Here is a 21211-nt window from a genome sequence, read left to right on the forward strand (position 1 = left end):
ACTTAATTTGTTGTATGTCTGTCACATTCTCCATTATGGAACTTAGAAAACATTTTTCATTAGCTTCTTTAAAAAGTGTTTTTAGGTAAGAGTAGTTTATTCCAAATATTTGGTTCATTTCTTCTCTGATCTTCTGTAGCAATCTTGTCCCCTTCCCATGGATCCTATGCTAAGTACTGTTTATTTTTCCATTTCTATTTCCTATGTGCTTTTAGAACAGTAATCTCATTGGATTCTCTGAAACACTTAGAGTAGCAAGTCCTTAACCACATTCATGAAAGTTAACGGATAACAGGATTAATCATGTGCTTAAAAGTAAAAGAAAAAAAACCAACAAGATTATATGAAATAATTACATGATTATATAATAAACCTTTTGTGTAAAATAATAGAAATAAAATTAATAATTATTTTGCTCAGTCCATGTAGTTATTTGAGAAGAACAAGTACACATAAATATATTTAATAAGCAAGGATATATTAAAATTTGCGACAAAATGCTGAGAAAACAGGAAATTAAACTAGCAAATTTCAAAAACTGGAATAAGGCAGGCTTCTTTTGTGGGGAAAAAAATAAAATAACTTAGAGGGCAAAATAGTAAAGAGAAAGCCAGAACAGTGGGACTCAAGCTGCAACATCCTGTAGAAAACCTTGCCTTATTAAGCTAATTGATTTCTGTTTGCCTCTTCACTTGTCCCCAGGTGCTTTCTTGCTCTGCTCCACAGGTGGTCCCAGTTCTTCCTGGCGGGTGTGAGTGCTCTACTCAGTGTGTAGTGAGTACTCAGTAAAAGCTAACTTCCTAACTGCCTGGAGCTGAATTGACTTCCACAACAATGCCATAGAATTGCTAAAAAGGGCATACAGCCAGGTGGCTCACCTCCTCTTCCCTCTATTATCTGAGATCTTTTATTGGTTTATACAGTGTGAGTGTGGCCAATTGAAATTAACAAAAGCAAAGGAGGAATGCGCCAGTTCTTATTAAGAAAATTAAAAACAAAGCATCTTTCTCATTCTGCCTTTACATCTATTTATATTATGTTATACACTATCTCCACTGCAAACATAAATTTTCAAATAATAATAATATAAAGGTTGGATGACTGTGTATTTTACTATCAATTGTAAGTATATATTTTTTTAATTTGGCATTCTGTTAAATTTCATGATTTTAAAAAAATGTTGTTTGGAGAATTCATTGGTATGCTCAAAAGATAATCTCCACAGAATTCATCTTGTGAATAGAATTATTTTCAAAGAAGCCTAGTTCCTGATGCTACACTATAAAAAGATTTGGGTATTACACAATGTATATTGGCTCTTGTACATGGACTTCAGGGTATAGAATTGATATTATGCAAAAATTTGATTTTTGAGAATGAGCGCTTACAAATAAATAGATTTATATTTCACTTTTTCTAGATATCTAATACTACGTATAAATTATCTTTTTAGGATCCTGAAAAACAACTTTAATCGGGGTTATACTGTGTTAAGGTAAGTGCCCATGAGTTTACTTCATGTAGTTCAAATATTGTATTTTTACTCTCAGTCAAAAAACATTCTTTAATCATGAGTATCTTTTATTTTAATCTTTTATTTTTATTGTGGCTATAGATTATAAAATAACTTATGATAGAAATTTTATGCAGTGAATTTTTAGGTCTCCTAGCTACCTTATTTGATATTCCAAAAATGTATTCTATATTCGAGTACTGCAAACACCATCTAGATAGAAGTCTTCTTAGAATAGAAACAGATTGTTTGACATTTGGTTGTTCTTTATTTTGAAAAAAGCGGTGCATGGAGAAAAGTTTAGCTTTAAAACAAATGGCAAGTGAGTTTAGAAAAAAGTTGATTTGGCTCAAGGGTTTGGTCAAACTTAAGTATTAGACAAAAAAGCTGGGATTGATAAAAGAAATAGCAAGAGGTTATTTTCTTCATTTCACCAGTGTTTATAAAAAGATCAGTTTTCACACCGGTACTTGCTGAACAAAAATTAATAACTTCACACATTCCATTTACTCCAGGAAGGAACCACAGAAGCCCAGTGTTTCTGAAAGTGGGGTTCTACCAGCTCTGTACTATTTAATAATAAGATAGTATATAAATTTGAGTGCAAATTCAACTTTTGTGTATCCCAAAGAAACTAGAGCTAATAGCTAAATAAATAAATCAGTTTCAATACCTTAGATGATTTTAACAAAATTTATTCAGCTGGTTGAAAAAATTGCTGGGCACATTGTAGCTAAGGTTTCCAAAATGTAATTGGGAATGTCAAAACGAATCATAACGAAATGTACAACTGTGCAGATTTATGCTTTTTACCAGACATTCCTAATGCATGGAATAGTTACAGAGAAAAAGACTTCAGTATCAGTTATGAAATTGTAGGTGGAGGAAAATTCATTTCTTTATTCCTTTATGATAGCACATTCTAATGGCTTTAGCTATATGAGAGCATTTTTAATATAAAGGCCATGATTTATATGAACCATGCATGAGTCTGGAATGAAAAAAGGTAATTTTCAATATGCTAATGCTATACTGTACTGCCTAGAACACAGCAATCCAATAGAAATATAATGTAAGCCTTACATTGGAATGTAACATTTTCTAGCAGCCACATTTAAGAGTAAAGAAAAATGGGTGAAATTAATTACAATGTCATATTTTATTTAATCTGTCATATCCCAAAATATTATTTTTTCAACATATAATGAATATAAAATAATTATTGAGATATTTTACACTTTTTTGTACTTCTAAATCTAGTGTATATATTCCACTTACAGTACATCTCTGTCTGGACTAGCCACATTCAGGTGCTTTATAGCCACATCTTGGATAATATGGGCTTAGAAAAATACCTGTATTACCTCTTGAATTGAATTTAGTAGAATAATTATCTTCATAAAATCATGTGTATCTATTAGATTCTTAAAAGACAAAAGTACAACAAACCTAGTTTTGCAGATCTTAATTGGCTTGTATTTGCAATTCCAGAATCGGACAGCAGTCAGGACCAAAAATCGTTCAGAATGTTCCACCTCACAAGTGCAGGTTTTATTTATAGCCAGGGACAAGGAAGTGACATACAAAAAGCAGAAGTGAGGTACAGCCAGATCAATCGGTTAAAGCTCAGCATTTGCCTTAATTGAATGCGGTTTGAACAGCCTGCTGGCTGCCATGGACTGAAGCTAGGCTGCAGTGATTGGCTGAGACTCAGCTATTTGTTATAACGGCAAATTCCGAAGATAAGTTTCCAGCTTTTTTATATACCAACTTAGGTTGCAGTTTATTTAGGAGGACTTGTACTGAAGCTTCTAAAGCTCAGACTTAGTTCAATTTAACAACAACAATTATTAAAATTAGAAATTTAGTCATATAGCTGGGATATATCTCTGTGATACTTGGGTATTGATTCTTCAAAATCAACATTTTTCAAATGAAAATGCCTTATTTGTTTACAAAAGATGAGAATTGAAATGTATAATTTCTGAGTATCATTTTTATATCAATGAATTAATATTATAAAAAACCTTTTTCTCTCCAGTGTAAATTAGTTGTCTCAATATATTTTTTAATGCATAAAATGGATATACGGTCAAACATTTTTATGGGAGACTATGCCTATGATTGAAATTTTATGAATCTACGTGTGTCTCCTCTGTTTTACCAACACTGAAGCTCTGTAGCATCCATGCTCCAGGAGCACTAAACAGTTAGTTTATTTATTTGCTCCTTTTCTGTCACATTATCTTATCTTACTGAATGACACTCTAATCCCTTAACTTGTCTGTCACCACACACCATGAGATAATGAGCTGACCTCTCTCTGAATATGTAGTCTAAGTCAGATATAACACTGAATATTTGCTAGTGGGAAAAGTGGATAATGGGCATGTTCAAGAGATAGGCAATATACTTGGACAGGGACAAAGCAAATGTGGGTGGTCAAATACTCTCTCCCTCAGGGAAGTGCCCAGCAGGAGGGAGAAATCCTGAGTACTTGTTTAGATCACCTTAATGACCATTAATCAACGGGTTTGGCTAAAAACAAACAAACACACACCCCAATCCTAAATAGTTATCCTTGGTATAAGGAAAGGGAACTTGAGACAGCTGATAGCACATTTTTCATCACATGGTTAAGGTTCACAGGTCAAATTTATTAAGTTAATTTGATTGACAATGATTAAGTTCTTAAATTCAAAAGTTTAGAATCACCATAAACCCACGATACTATTATTTCATGTAAACATGCTCATTTTGTCCCAATAGTGCAGATGTCTGCTGTTAACCATTTTAATTGCTGTTATATTTTAAGTGTGTGTACATTATTTGAAAGTGTAAGTATGCTATTATTTTATGGTTTATTAAGCACAAAGCACACACATTCAGTCATAGTTGTAATGCATGGGTCAAGAATCAGTACCCTCATTTTGAAAGTGATAATTATTCTTCCCTGTTATCTATTCCAAAGCAGAATGAAATGAAAATTAGTTAGTGTCAGCCCTTGAAAAGTAAGCATTATGGCTTGAAAAAGTAACAGTTAATGCTATACCTAAATAAGAAAAATGTATGGTAGTGCCATATTGAAATGTGCATTGAAGGAATGTATTAACTGTCCATTTCAAGTCATAACTAATAAAATTAAAATATAAAACATAAAGGTAATTTATTATGAAGCAACACTATTTATTTGTCCCACAAATTTACTAGTATCTTTGATATGTGTTTATTAACAAATTCCATATAGTGAAACTACCATATGAGAAAAGAATTAACATCAACTAGTAGGTATCACAAATGCATTAATGGTATATACATTCATAAAAATCGAGGCTAACTTATCTATCATAAGAATAAAATATTTGCAGTTTAGCTTCTAAATAGAAAAAATCTCAGAGAAATTGTTTGAAATATATTATAATGTTTTAAACCTGTGTCTGTCTCATGTCCCAATTTCACCAGGGTCCTCAGAGCTGCATGAGTCTTACCTGTAAAGCGGACCCAGAGGCTCACAACATGAAATGACTCTGGGATGTGTAAAAAGCATTGATCTACAAGAGACACTGAAATCATTTAGTATAAAACCTTCACTTTATGGATAAAGAACAGTAGGGAATTTTTGCCAAATTACATGCCTTTACACTCACAAGGTCTACATTCATTTTTTTCTATTAAAGAATAATTTCACATTTCCTTTGAGAAATTTGTCCCTCTGTTATCAATACGCGTGTTTCTTGGTGGCTAAGCTACCCAGCTAAAGAAAAGGAATATAATTAATTGCCTTAAGTCATTTTTCTGGCCACAGTGGTTTAACTAAGCAGAGGCATATTTTGTAACAGTGATAGCCAGGATCAGGTCTGTTGTCTTACTTTCTGTTAAAAGGAAACATTCTCTCTTTTTCTACTGGGCTTCAGGTTATGAATATGTAAGATCTGAAGTTCTTGTGGTCATAATGCAAATATGCAGGGGAGAACTAGTTTGAGAAGGAGGACAGTATTGAATTGCTGATGCTGCAGGTATTCATTAGTCCAACCACTGCTCCATGAGGCCCCCCTGCCCCCGGTGTGTTTGGCTCCAGTCCCATATACTGACTTTCTAATAAGGAGAGGAAATCCATTTTGTTTTTGACTTATTAGAGTTTGAATTTGGCTTTCTGTCACTTTCAGTTTCTAGAGTCTTAGTTGATTAAGTATGTTAAAAATTACAAATATTTCCAAGGTCGAGGTCTTAAAATGGCCCCAAATTTAATTGTATGTTGGGGCTCAGTGTAGGAACCAGAATCTTGTTTCCTAGCTTTCAGTTTACTGTTTTTGCCCCTATAAAATGTATTCCTCAATTATCTTGGAAGCTTCTGGACAATGGAATGTTGGCTACATAGGGAGTTTTGCCATGGCACCTGGGTGTCAGGGTTTAATTTAGTTCATCTATTGATCGTACCTTTACTAAAAGGAGAAGATATCCATGGAATCCCAAAATGATATCTAAAAAGTAGATTTTTGAGGATCTTCTGGAATTAAAAGTACCTTTTAATATGAAGGGAACAATAGCAGACTAAGAAATGAAAGGCAAATTCAGAAAGTTTATGAATGTGTAGTAAGAGAAAAAATTTTAATCTTTATAAACTATTGAGATTTGGAGGTTTTTATTATTACATCATATTTTAGCTTAAACTGACGACTCAGAAAATGAAATGTCCAAAACTGAATCCCTCTATCTTCTCTGAAAAATCTTTACAACGTATACTCGGCTGTATATCACATTATTTAATATGGAGTCTGTGTCATGGCTAAAAACCTATCTGTGATGTTTCAGGCAATTACAAAGTCTCTACCAGATAGGACTTAGGCAAGAAAGCTGCCCTCCCCATACCACGTGAGGCACAGAGAGTGCACTGTTGTCTCTAAAGAGAGTTGCAGTTATGAACTCTAGATTCCTTGGCTGCCCATGCTCTTACACCTTCATTCCTAGGCTAAGTGCCCTCATTTGGAGATCTTTTTGTCTGGGAATTTTTTGGAGCCTCCATCAACAGTAAGATGATCCTTAAGTCTGTGCTGATTTACCTGACCCTTGCCTGCAGCCATTCTATGGAAGAAGATTGAAACATTGAAGAACCAACACATTCTCCTATTTAGCTTCTTTCTTTGCTATTGAGTAATTAAAGACTTGATTTTTGCTTTCATTTTGGTTTGTTGTCTTAATTACCCTGACACCAGGCAGCTCAGTTCTCTCCAGCTCAGTTCTGCTCAAAACAGCCATCAAGTTATTATTTTACTTTATTTTTCTTATGCTCACATCCAATCAATTGGAGAATAATATTAGAATACATTCATAAGGTGATTGTGATCATTTTCATCACTTCTACTGCGTCACCGTGGACCCCGGCAATATCATCTGTCACCTGGATGGGTGTAACTGTAGCCCTACTGTTCTCCTTATTCCTACTGTTGTCTAACTATGATCTATTCTCAAAATAGCCAGAGTGATTCTGTGAAAGTTTCAGCTCATGTTACTTCTTAGATCAAAACTCTGCAGTGACTTCTCAGTTTTCTAAAAGTAAAAGTTAACATCCTTACAATGACTGATGAAGGCTTAAATGGTCAGCAGTGTGTCCCCTGCCATCTCCCTGACCTTGTCTTTTACTTCTGTTCCCCTGCTTCAACATCTGCCCTTCGAGACAACTGCCTTGCTAATTTCCTCACCTCTTTCAGATCTTTATGCAGATGGCACTTCTCAATGAGCCCTAATCCAGTCACTGTATTTAAAATTCCAACATAGCTATCCCAGTCCCTTACACCTGGTCCTCCTTATAATGCTCTCTTTTATATTTTTCAATGTATCATTTTCAATTACTCTCTATATTTTAATTATTGGTTATGTTTATTTTCTCTTTTTGCCACCCAGGATGGAGGTTGCAGTGAGCCAAGATCACTACCCAAGACGGTATGCTTCATGCAGGTAGAAATTTTGTTTTCTTCCCTATGTTGTGTTTTCTTCACTAATGAAGCTCAATTCCTAGAACAGATATTAGCATAGAATAGGTACTTGATAAATATTTTTAAATAAATGAATTAGTTAAAATTTTATCTGCAAATGAAACATTATGAGGCCGCTCTGGATTATGATTTGGAAGCCTGTAGTTATCACTGTGTTCTAGGTACTTCCTGTGTTTCCAATATCCCCCAGATGACCACATGCTATGCCAGCATGTGACTCCTTGAATTAAAGAATCATGTCATTCTCAAGGCATTTTCCTATCACCTTCTCTTTCACACCCATTCACTAGATTAAAGGTTAGCAGTTCTTCATTCTTTTCTTGAAGGCCATGCTAGATTGCAGAGCAACTTGCTAAGCCAATAACAACTAAGGCTTATAAGGCATAACATACCACCTGTAATAGGTCGTGTTTAATTTTCACAGCTCCTTCATTGTCTAACTCAAAGGAACCTTTGTGAAGCAATTTTGGTCAGTAGTACAGGGACAGATGGGTCACATTTTGAAGACCTAAGGCTTTTTAGGCACGCCTCCAGTCATAACTTATTAGCAAGTTACACATAAGAAAAGGTATGGATAAGCAAGTAGCATGGATGATTAAAATTTTTCTTTTTTCATATTAGAGGAACATACTTAGTATTTTGGATTACTCTTTAGTGAATCATTTCACATAACCCAGTGGGCAATTTTATTGATGTATTTATTTATTTTTATTTTTTATTTTTTTGAGATGGAGTTTTGCTCTGTCGCCCAGGCTGGAGTGCAATGGTGCGATCTTGGCTCACTGCAAACTCCGTCTCCTGGGTTCACACCATTCTCCTGCCTCAGCCTTCCAAGTAGCTGGGACTACAGGCACCCACCACCACGCCCGGCTAATTTTTTTGTAATTTTTTAGTAGAGATGGGGTTTCACCATGTTAGCCAGGATGGTCTCGATCTCCTGACCTCGTGATCCGTCCGCCTCGGCCTCCCAAAGTGCTGGGATTACAGGCATGAGCCACCGCACTCGGCCACACAATGGGCATCTTAATATTAAATATATGAATGCCAGGGAAATGTATCCATGTATGTGAGACTTAAATATTTTATTCATAATATCTATGTACATATGCACAAATATATGCACATATATGTTATAAAAAATAAAAGGATATCTATTCTATTTATTTTAATTATCAAGTAATATAAATTTAATGAAAAGTTAGTTTGGCCAAATGGAAAGATGGAGGAAACTGAGATAAAATTAACTCCGTATTTCCCCTTCCAATTAAAAATAATATTTTAGGGCCGGGCGTGGTGGCTTACACCTGTAATCCCAGCACTTTGGGAGGCAAGGCGAGTGGATCATGAGGTACGGAGATAGAGACCATCCTGGCCAACATGGTGAAACCCCGTGTTTACTAAAAAAATACAAAAAATTAGTCGGGCATGGTGGCACTACACGCCTGTACTCCCACCTACTCGGGAGGCTGAGGCAGGGGACTCGCTTGAACCTGGGAGGCGGAGGTTGCAGTGAGCCAAGATCGTGCCACTGCACTCCAGTCTGGGCAACAAGAGCGAGACTCCATCTAAAAAAAAAAACAAATATATATATATATATGTATGTATATATGTATATGTATATATTTCTTTTAACTTAATAACCATGGTTTAAACTAGTATATTTTAAAATTTGGCAACTTGGAAAGCATTATGGTTGATCTCAAAATTATGAAGATTTGTAGAATGTCTTGAGCAGCAAATTAGATGCATGTAAAATGTCTGGAGTATCTTGTCCACTGTATTGGGATCTATGGTAAATAAAGAGATTACAAATTCAGTCCAATGTTTCCTCCAAAAAGAAAAGAGATTAGTTTACTCAGACTCTTTACTTTATCCCATATCTAAGTATTTATACAGATGTTAAACATTAGGTTTTTCATTATGTTGATTGATTCCAGTCATCTTAAGAATATTTCTCTCCTTAGATGTCAGCACAATGGGTTTTTTGAAAGCTGTTGTTTTGAGTGATGATCATTAAGGAAAGGAATATGACATTTCTAGGAGAATTTTAGCATTTATGTAAAATATAACAGTAGCTTATGGAGGTGGAGAGAAATGTATAATAACTTTAAGCATATGAAATCCTTAGAAGAAGTTCTTGAATATGTGATCATGGGAAAAAAACCTAGATAAAGACAGATCTTTTCAGGGTATTTTATATATTTAAGGAAAAAAAAAGATTTTTTTTTTAATGCTGCTGTAGTCCTCAGGATGCAGTGAAGGTCACTGCAGTAAAAAATGTCTCTGTTGATTTAGATAAATGTGGCCTCATTCCAATATATTCTGGTTTTTCTTTTATCCAATTGAAAACCTACCAGAGGTTTTTACTGTGGCTGTCAGACAGAGCACAAATATTTCATAAACCATACTGGGCTTATTAAGTTGGCAGCAATTTTAGCCTTCAGGGCAGTTTACTTCATGATTTTAAAATGCTTTCCCCCCTCCCTTCTTTATTATGGGACACAAAAGATGTTCTTGTTTTGAAAGCCTAATGTTAGTGATATTTCCTAATTCATACACTGGTTGGTACTAGTACACAAATTTGAGGTTTTAGACCATATTGCAGGAATGAAGGTGGATATGGGAGATGTGATATAGATAAATAGTTTATATTTAAAGGTCCCTCAAACAAATTGTTCCTTTAAAAATTTGGCGATTCTGATATTTAATTTATGCATATGTTGTCTGTCAAAATAAGATAAATAAGAAAAAATCAGGTATAAAAATAATGTAACAAAATTACTTTGGAACTTAAAAATCTTTTTTTTAGGGTTATTGTAAGCCTGACGCTGTTAGATAATCTTAAAATCTATTCAATCTTTAATATTTATAAGAACCCTATAATTGGGAGGTGAGTATTGTTACCATTTTACAAACCAGGAAAATTAGGTGACTTCCTTAGAGTTTCAACTCTAGTGAATATAGGAAGTGGGATTTAAACATAGATACAATGGTTATGGAGTCTACACCTTTAACCACTGTATCACTATTAATGTGGATAAAATGTAAATAACGAAGTAAAATAAAATTAATAATAAATGGCAGAAAGTTGGAGGTAAAGGTCTTAAAGTAAAAAGATGCACTGATCATTAGAAACTAGATTAAAAATAAAATGTATAAAGTATTATAGAAATTGCAAAACAAGTTTGGAATAATAAAAAGTGACAGCTCATAAGCATTAAAATTTTATTTGAATAAGATCACTAAAAGGAAGGAAATAAACTCTGTTAAGAGAATAAAACTTGTTAAAAGAAAGAAAGCTTAGTGAAGGATCAACATGAAATATAAGTCTTAACACACTGATCCAATTCAGAAACAACAACAAAAAAATCACCTTATTAGTCAGGATTTCAACTCTCTGCCTGGTTCTTTCATTCACTCTGCATGCATGGATTCCTTAATTACATTTCCAACGATGTTTTTCACGCCATAGGCACTGGGGATTCAGGGATAAACAAAACAGACCACAGCTCCTACCCTCACTGAGCTTACGTTATCTTTGAAGGAGGCAGATAATAAACACATTTATAACTAAAACAAAGTGTTATTAGATGCATGCTGCGGGGAGAAATAAAGCAGCAGAGGAGGGGAGTGCTGGGACATTGCAGATTTAAGTGAGGTGATTAGGGTAGATCTCCCCAAGTGTTAGTACTTGAAAGATCTGGAGAAGCCATTCGATTATCAGGGAGAAGGCTATTTCAATCAGAAAGAACTAGAGATGCAGTTTTCCTGAGCCTGGAGTGTACCTAAAGTTCTTCAAAGAAAGCAGAGACGGCCAGGTGCAGTGGCTCACGCCTGTAATCCCAGCACTTTGGCAGTCCGAGGCAGGCGGATCACGAGATCAGGAGTTCGAGACCAGCCTGGCCAACACAGTGAAACCCTGTCTCTATTAAAAATACAAAAAGTAGCTGGGCGTGGTGGCGGGCGCCTGTAATCCAGCTACTCAGGAGGCTGAGGCAGGAAAACTACTTGAACCCGGGAGGCGGAAGTTGCAGTGAGCTGAGATGGTGCCACTGCTCTCCAGGCTGGGTGACAGAACTAGCAGAACTAGACTCCGTCTCAAAAAAATAAAAAATAAAATAAAAGAAAGCAGAGACACAGATGAAGCTGGAGGACAATATGGGAAGTTAGGCACAAAGAGACAATGTGGAATCTAAAAGTCCAATACATTGAAGCAGAATAGAATGGTGGTTACCAGAGGCTGAGGAGGTGAGAGCAGTTGAATGGGTAAAGGGAGAGACTTGGTCAATGGGTACAAAGTTACAATTACAAAGGTGTAATAAATCTGGTGTTCCATTGCACAGCAAAGTGACATAGTTAATAATAATGTATTACATATTTTAAGATAGCTAAAAGAATTTTCAATGTTCTCACCCCAGAGAAATGGTATATATTTGAGGTGATGGATATGCAAATTAGCCTAATTTGATCATTGCACGATGTATACGTGAGTCAAAACATCATGTGGGGTGACTTAAAACAACATAAATGAATTCCTTACATTTCTGGAGGTTCCAATTCTGAAATCAAGGTGTTAGGTCAAACTCCGTCTAGAGCAAGGGGCTCCCCTTCCCCTGCATCAAGACTAGTACCAGTCCCTGGCCTGTGAGGAACCCAGCTTCACAGCAGGAGGTGAGTGGCGGGCTGACCGGCATTATTGCCTGAGCTAACCTGTGGGATCAGTGGCAGCAGCAGATTCCCATAGAAACGCAAACCATATTGTGAACTCCACATACAAGGGATCTAGGTTGTGTGCTCCTTATGAATATCTAACTAATACCTGCTGATCTGAGGTTCTGAGGTGGAACAATTTCATCCTGAAACCATCTCCCCCCAACCCCAGGGAAAAATTGTCTTCCACAAAACCAGCCCCTGGTAGCAAAAAGGTTGGAGACCGCTGCTCTGTAGACCACAGGAGAGATTCCATTCCTTGCCTCTTCTAGATTATGTTGTCTGTAGGTGTTCCTTGGTTTGCAGCTACATCACTCTGATCTCTGCCTGTCTTCACATCACTTTTTTCTCTGTATGTCTCTCTCAAAACTCCCTCTGCCTTTCTTTTATTAGGATACATAGGATTGCAGTTTTTACTCAGATAATCCAGGATCAGCAGATCCTCTTATGACCTTTAAAACTCATGCGTTCCAGAGATTTGAGGTGGATATCTTTTGGGGAGCTATTTTCCAGTTTACCACAGAGGCCAATTTGACTAAAGGCAGAGTGAATGAGGAAAGATCAGGGAAGGCTGGGAAGAGGGGCCAGGGTTGTAGACAAGATTACATGGGCTTTTACTCTGGGTAAGATGGAGCCACTGGATGACTTTGAGAAGAGGACTGACATCATTTGACCTTTTAAAGGAACAATCTTGGGGCTGTGGAGAGAAAAGGTCAAGAACGAGCGTAGAAGCTGGTTACCCAGTTTGGAGTTCTATTGTATTAATCTGTACTGCATTCTAGGTGGCTGGGAAGTGGTAGAAATAGTGAGAATAGTTGCATTCCAGATATTATTTAAAGGAAGTGCTGATTTCTCAAGGACTCTGGCTGTACTTTTAAGCCGGGGAACCATTTTGCTGGAGATCTTTAAAAGTGTTGGTTCCTTGGAAAATATCCTCAACATTGGAGAGTAGCAAGATTAGGGATTCTGTGGTCTTTTCCCAGTGGTGACAGTAACCCAAGCTCATATTTACTAATACATATGAAGACTCTTGACTCAAACTTGGTAGCTGACTTCCCACTGGAGAATCCACTAGGAAGTACGAAATCTCCCATGTCTATAGATTAAGGTAGTAAATGGGCATTCAGCATTGAGTGAACCAAACAAATTCAGAATTCCAAACCATTTGTGGAAAAAAAAATAACTAAAAACCCAATGATCTTAAGGAATAGGGCTGGATAGGACATTAGCAATAAGAACAGAGCATCCTAAGAGTCTTGCTTTAGCTTAGAAAACTGCCAGAGCAAAGAAAATAAATGCTGCAGAGCAAAACTGCAAACTGCAAACTGGTGGTATGCTAGTGGAATGGATTTGTTCCCACAGATTTGTTATGTTTATACAGCAAAATGTTTGAATTTGAATTTGTTGTCAACATTTAGAAATTGGGCATTTTCATATAAAAATCAAAGTTCTCATGTAAAAATCTGTATTTCCAGTTTGAGAAATGAAAATATAGAGCAATAGTTGCCCACTCTCTTATATAAACCTAATATATTGGGGCCCTGTAAAGGTGCCCCCCATGTAGAAACCTCCAAGTTCTCTTTCTTTCTTCCTTATTTTCCTTAATGAATTTATCTTGAGCTTCCTGCACTCCTGTTCCAATCTGGCTGCTTACTAAGACCCACTGCACAACTGGCATCTGGGGCTGTTCCTTCTTCATCCTGAGAATTCTACTCACCTCTCACTCTTATTATGTGCCTCATTTCTAGGATCCCAAAACATATTTCCCAGCTTATTTTCTCATTTGGTGGAGCATATTTACAGTATTTGGAGAACCAACTACAAAGTTTGGAGAGCACATTCCACACAAAACCACCCTCACTTTTGACACCAATTCTAAGTTTGGAAAGTTTCCAAAACAGTTTTTATAATTTGCTAGAAGGACTTGCAAAACTTACTGAAAGCCATTTTACTCATGTCTATGGTTTATTACAGGGAAGGAATACAAATCAATATCAGCCAAAGCAAAAAGCACATAGGGCAGAGTTTGGGGAAATACCAAATGCAGAACTTTCTTGTCTAATCCTTGTGGAGTCAGGATGCATTATTTCCCATGCACTGATCTATGACAACATGCACGGAGCATTGCCAACAAGAGATGCTCACCAGAGCCTTGTTGTTGAGCTTCTTTTTTGGTTTCATTACATAGGTATGATTGATGAATTAATTGCACACATAGTTGATTTCAGTCTCTAGATTGACTACTATCTTATGGCCCAAAACCCTCAACATAAATTATCTTGCTTTCCTTGGATGGCCAGCCACACCTTAAATCACACCGTTAGACTGTGCTGCATGTTCCAAGGCCCGTAGACAGACAAAGACATTTCTATCAGGCATAAAATCCCAAGATTTAAGACATTACTTTCCAAAAGCTTAGGGCAAAAACCAGAAAAATCTCTTGGGGAAAGGCTTGATTCTTTACTACATACTATTCTACAGTAACTGCTTAAGAATGGTACTTGGGAGTAAAGAAAATATAGAAAATCATTAAAATGTGTAATGATTGCTTATTTGGCAAGATAAAGAATTCCACTCTCTCCCTCCACCCAGTCCAAACCAACATACATTTTTCACTCAGAAGATACTACTTTAGCTTTTAATGATGTTTTAAGAATTCTGATAATGTTCTGAGTCTTGATCAATTATAAATGACTTGCTTTTGCACTCTGATGCTTTTAAAATTTTCTCTACATCCCAGTATTTTGAAATTTAACGATTATGAGCCTTCAGGTCTTTTTTATCCATTCATTTTATTAGGATTTAGTTGGAATAAAAAGAAAACTTAGAGCTTTGTGTTCTTAAGTTCTGAAATACTTACTTGTATTACTTCCTTTATTACTGTGTCTTTTTCATATTCTTTTTTTGTTTTGTTTTGTTTTTGAGAGGGAGTCTCACTCTGTCGCCCAGGCTGGAGTGTGGAGGCATGATCTTGACTCACTGAAACCTTCATCTCCCGGGTTCAAGCGATTCTCCTGCCTCAGCCTCCTGAGTAGTTAGTATTACAGGCACGTGCCACCATGCCCAACTAATTTTTGTATGTTTAGTAGAGACAGAGTTTCATCATGTTGGCCATGCTGGCCTCAAACTCCTGGCTTCAAGTGATTCGCCAGCCTCGACCTCCCAAAGTGCTGGGATTACAGGTGTGAGCCACTGTGCCTGGACTTTTTCATATTCTTTTTTTGGAATTCCTATTCAGGATATGAATTTCTTGAGTTGATCATCTGTTAGTTTTTTTTCCTTATATTTTTATGTCATTTTTTGTGGGGGTTTTGGAGAAGATTTTTTATTCAGTTCCTCCATAGAGAGCTTTTAAAAATACATTTCTACTATCATAGTTTTGTTTCAAGAGTATTTTATTTGCTTTCTGAACATTCCTTTTATAGCATCCTGATTTTGTTTTAGTGTCTCAACATCTAAGTTGTTAAATCTAGAACTCTTCAAGTTTTTTTTTTTTCTTTTGCTCTTTGCATAACTTTTAAGTTTGGTTTGTGTGTGTGTGTTTTGGTCTTAATGATTTATGTAAGTGGCTTTCCTCAGGGCATTTTTTACGGTTTATTTATATTTACTATTGAAACACTAAATTGGTTTTTGAAAGATCTATGTGAATAGGTAGTGTTTGTTGACTGATTGGTCTCCCTGCAAAGGTAAGCAGAGAGGAATCTGGCTTTTTTATTAGGAAAACGTTACCTGTCAGTTTCTCATGGGCTTTTCTCTTGGGCAGATCAAGCGTAAAAGGGGACGAGTCCAAATTCCTACCACCTGTGTAGGCCTGTCTCTTCACTCCCCAGAGGTTCTGGGGAGGGCCATATAATGTGAGGGCTCACAATTTAGCACTACATTTTAATATTCTCTGGATGAAAATATTTACCACTGCCTTCAATAATACTGAGCATTGGCCAGGCACGGTGGCACACATCTGTAATCCCAACACTTTGGGACACCGAGGTAGGTGGATTGCCTGAGGTCAGGAGTTTGAGACCAGCCTGGACAACATGACAAAACCCTGTTTCTACTAAAAGTATGAAAATTAGCTGGGCGTGGTGGCACGTGCCTGTAGTCCCAGCTACTCGGGAGGCTAAGGCAGGAAAATAGCTTGAACAGGGTGGCGGAGGTTGCAGTGAGCCGAGATTGCATCACTGCACTCCAGCCTGGGTGACAGAGAGAGATTCTCTCTCAAAAATAATAATAATAATACTGAGAATCTTTAAGATCAGAAATTGTGTGATTCACTATTTCCAGGGAGTAAACTCTAGTCTTTTATCAAAGTAGAAAGTGAGTAATTGCTTGTTTATCTGTCTTGAGGGGAGACATCTGAAGATGTAACTGCTTGCCATACAAACTTTCCAACAATCTTTCCTATAATCAGTTCCAGACACACTTCCTGCCTTGTGAGGTATCTGACTTTTCCAAACCCTGAGCCTTCCTTCTATTCTGCACAGTGAATCAGCCTACTTTAATTCTGTCTCTTTGTGGTTTTCAGTTTTACTCACGTAACTAGTCTAGTTGTCTATTAACTTTTTAACTTACAAGATGTAGTTAACAGCTCTTGTTTGTTCTGTCTTGTTGTTTTTTCCCTTGTGGATTTGCAATAGTTTTTTTAACCTCTTCACTGTCATTTTCGGGGAGGTTTTAGCAGATTCTAGAGGCACCTGTGTATTTAGCATTCCATGCAAGACCAGAAATTTAAATTGACTATTAACCAATGGAATAGTAACTCTCAATTAAAATATGATCATTGTATTACCACCTCTGAGTTTATTTATTCTAGTTAAGGAATGGATTAATAAATCACTTTCTACCTGCAAACGTCAATATGAAATAATTTGTGCAGCTACTGCTGGTTTATTCTGGATAATCTGAGGGCGTGTATTTTAGAGGTACTTAAACACATACTTATTTTAGAATGTTTCACACATATATCACTTATACACATCCACTTACACATATACTCATTCAATTACCGTTACAAATCACATTTATTGAGTGCCTCTGACTACTTGGATCTTGGACTATGCACTGTGAATGCAGAGATTGATAAGGTGCAATTTTTGTCTTCAAGGATATCACAATTTAGCAGGGTTCCTACATGTGTAGAAATAATTTGGACACTAGAACTCAGGTATCAAACAAACTTTACACTTTAGAACACTGCAGAGAATCAGAAAGCAATAAAAAGCTTTTATAAACTAAAACAGTTCCCATGTTGTTCATAAATTAAAGCCTAAATAATGTGTTCATAGGTGTTCCATGCCCTCACATGGATTGCATAGCCCCACATTGTAGATTCAGTTCTAGCAAGTTTAATTGTATGATTTCCCAGAATGCATACTATTTAAAGTAGCAAGTAACAAATGTAGACTATAGCTAAAAGGCAAGGAAGCTGGCACTAGTATGAAATGATGCCTAGCTCTGAGGCAATATACAAATAGTACCCACGACAAGCAGTGTTAGTGTAGTTAAAGGCTGGGTATAAGTCCTGGTTCTGCTAGCTATTTATAAAGTAGCCTCGAATGAGTCACATTAACTCTGTAAGCTTCAGTTGCTTTGTCTGCGAAACTAGGAAAATAGTCACACTGACAGTCTAGAGTTCTTGTAAGAATTGAATAAAAGAATACATGTAAAACAATAAGCACAATTTGTATTAAGTATTAATACAAAAATTACCCTGGGTATTTAAAACTCAATGAATTTTATGCAAGAGATTGTTTACATGGTGATAGAATAGTTGAGAAGCCAAACAGAAAAAGAGACATTGAAGCAACCCAGGGGTCAGCCACAGCAGAAAGTGCCTATTAGAGATGCAAAGCAACTGTAACTCAGGAGCCGGAGTTGCCCAGAGAGAGGCAGGATAGAAGAACACAGGCACTGTGGGAGAAAGAGATATGCTCTAGTTTCTCTTTTCTTCCACCACCCAGTCCCTCACCAGTGCCTCCCATAGATTGAATCCCGCTGAAGCCCACTGATCTCAGAACCTGGGACATTCAGACTCAACATCATCCACTCCATACTACAGAGCAGAGCAGAACAGGAGCCAGTGAGGAATGATTTGTGGGCAAACCCACCCAGGACCAGAACAGGCACTCACAACACAGCCATGTTACCCACCCTAAATAGAGGACTACTGAAACTACTAAATATTCAGACTCAAGATGTACCAAAAAAAATCAGCACTTAAAACAATAAATTTAAAATTATGCAGGAATCTTTGCAAACTGAAGTTGAACACTCCATTAAAGTTTCTGTAAAGTTAGTGAGAGGTGAGGGTGTGTGTGTGTGTGTGTGTTCGGAGAGACAGAGAGAAGAACAAGTGAGTACCTCCCAGGGTCTCCTCAGGCCACACTGAAAGTCTCTTTTCTATTCGGCTATGGCACAACATACTCATTACTATGGCCAAAACATTGCACTGTTTTTTCACACATGTAATACTTGTACTATATATGGGGTACAGATATTTAGATAAATATTTAGATATTTAAGATATTTAGATAAATGTGTGTCATGTGTAATGATCAAATCAGAGTAATTAGCACATGCATCACCTCAAGTCTTTATATCTTTGTTTTGCAACATTCAAAATTCTCTACTTTAGCTATTTAAAGATATATAATAAATTATTAACTGTGGTCACCCTACAGTGCTATAGATCACTAGAACTTCTATTTCTTCTATATAATTTTCCTTTTTTTAAATTATACTTTAAGTTCTAGGGTACATGTGCACAATGAGCAGGTTTGTTACATATGTATACATGTGCCATGTTGGTGTGCTGCACCCATTAACTCGTCATTTAACATTAGGAATATCTCCTAATGCTATCCCTCCCCACTCCCCTCACCCCACAACAGGCCCCAGTGTGTGATGTTCCCCTTCCTGTGTCCATGTGTTCTCATTGTTCAATTCCCACCTATGAGTGAGAACATGTGGTGTATGGTTTTTTGTCGTTGTGATAGTTTGCTAAGAATGATGGTTTCCAGCTTCATCCATGTCCCTGCAAAGGACATGAACTCATCATTTTTTATGTCTGCCTAGTATTCCATGGTGTATATGTGCCACATTTTCTTAATACAGTCTGTCACTGATGGACCTTTGGGTTGGTTTCAAGTCTTTGCTACTGTGAATAGTGCCACAATAAACATACGTGTGCATGTGTCTTTATAGCAGCATGATTTATAATCCTTTGGGTATATACCCAGTAATGGGATGGCTGGGTCAAATGGTATTTCTAGTTCTAGATCCCTGAGGAATCGCCACACTGACTTCCGCAATGGTTGAACTAGTTTATAGTCCCACCAACAGTGTAAAAGTGTTCCTGTTTCTCCACATCCTGTCTAGCACCTGTTGTTTCCTGACTTTTTAATGATCACCATTCTAACTGGTGTGAGATGGTATCTCGTTGTGGTTTTGATTTGCATTTATCTGATGGCCAGTGATGATGAGCATTTTTTCATGTGTCTTTTGCCTGCATAAATGTCTTCTTTTGAGAAGTGTCTGTTCATATCCTTCACCCACTTGTTGATGGGGTTGTTTGTTTTTTCTTGTAAATTTGTTTGAGTTCATTGTAGATTCTGGATATTAGCCGTTTGTCAGATGAGTAGATTGCAAAAATTTTCTCCCATTCTGTAGGTTGCCTGTTCACTCTGATGGTAGTTTCTTGTGCTGTGCAGAAGGTCTTTAGTTTAATTAGATCCCATTTGTCAATTTTGGCTTTTGTTGCCATTGCTTTTGGTGTTTTAGACATGAAGTCCTTGCCCATGCCTATGTCCTGAATGGTATTGCCTAGGTTTTCTTCTAGGGTTTTTATGGTTTTAGGTCTAACATTTAAGTCTTTAATCCATCTTGAATTAATTTTTGTATAAGGTGTAAGGAAGGAATCCAGTTTCAGCTTTCTACATATGGCTAGCCAGTTTTCCCAGCACCATTTATTAAATAGGGAATCATTTCCCCACTTCTTGTTTTTGTCCGGTTTGTCAAAGATCAGATGGTTGTAGATATGCGGCATTATTTCAGAGGGCTCTGTTCTGTTCCATTGGTCTATATCTCTGTTTTGGTACCAGTACCATCCTGTTTTGGTTACTGTAGACTTGTAGTATAGTTTGAAGTCAGGTAGTGTGATGCCTCCAGCTTTGTTCTTTTGACTTGGGATTGACTTGGCAATGCAGCCTCTTTTTTGGTTCCATATGAACTTTAGTTTTTTCCAATTCTGTGGAGAAAGTCATTGGTAGCTTCATGGGAATGGCACTGAATCTATAAATCACCTTGGGAAGTATGGCCATTTTCATGATATTGATTCTTCCTACCCATGAGCATGGAATGTTCTTCCATTTGTTTGTATCCTCTTTTATTTCGTTGAGCAGTGATTTGTAGTTCTCCTTGAAGAGGTTCTTCACGTCCCTTGTAAGTTGGATTCCTAGGTATTTTCTTCTCTTTGAAGCAATTGTGAATGGGAGTTCACTCATGATTTGGCTCTCTGTTTGTCTGTTATTGGTGTATAAGTATGCTTGTGATTTTTGCACATTGATTTTGTATCCTGAGAGTTTGCTGAAGTTGCTTATCAGCTTAAGGAGATTTTGGGCTGAGATGATGGGGTTTTCTTGATATACAGTCATGTCATCTGCAAACAGGGACAATTTGACTTCCTCTTTTCCTAATTGAATGCCCTTTATTTCCTTCTCCTGCCCGACTGCCCCAGCCAGGACTTCCAACACTATGTTGAATAGGAGTGGTGAGAGAGGACATCCCTGTCTTGTGCCAGTTTTCAAAGGGAATGCTTCCAGTTACTGCCCATTCAGTGCATTCAGTATGATATTGGCTGTGGGTTTGTCATACATAGATCTTATTATTTTAAGATACATCCCATCAATACCTAATTTATTGAGAGTTTTTAGTAGGAAAGGCTGTTGAATTTTGTCAAAGGCATTTTCTGCATTTATTGAGATAATCATGTGGTTTTTGT

At 36.8% G+C, this 21211-nt stretch overlaps 1 long non-coding RNA gene across 2 annotated transcripts in view; it reads left to right on the top strand.

Annotated features, from left to right (window-relative positions):
* Positions 1 to 1042: 1042 nt before the first annotated feature.
* LOC103786860 (uncharacterized) overlaps positions 1043 to 21211 on the top strand; it is a 213526-nt gene continuing 193357 nt past the window's right edge. For both annotated transcript variants that reach the window (XR_010112023.1, XR_001338080.2), the window contains exons 1-3: positions 1043 to 1122; positions 1454 to 1495; positions 7415 to 7468. This is a non-coding gene — a long non-coding RNA (uncharacterized LOC103786860). The remainder of the gene's footprint in view (positions 1123 to 1453; positions 1496 to 7414; positions 7469 to 21211) is intronic.

This window comes from Pan paniscus, chromosome 3, assembly GCF_029289425.2.
Source record: "Pan paniscus chromosome 3, NHGRI_mPanPan1-v2.0_pri, whole genome shotgun sequence".
NCBI classification, from domain to species: Eukaryota; Metazoa; Chordata; class Mammalia; order Primates; family Hominidae; genus Pan; species Pan paniscus.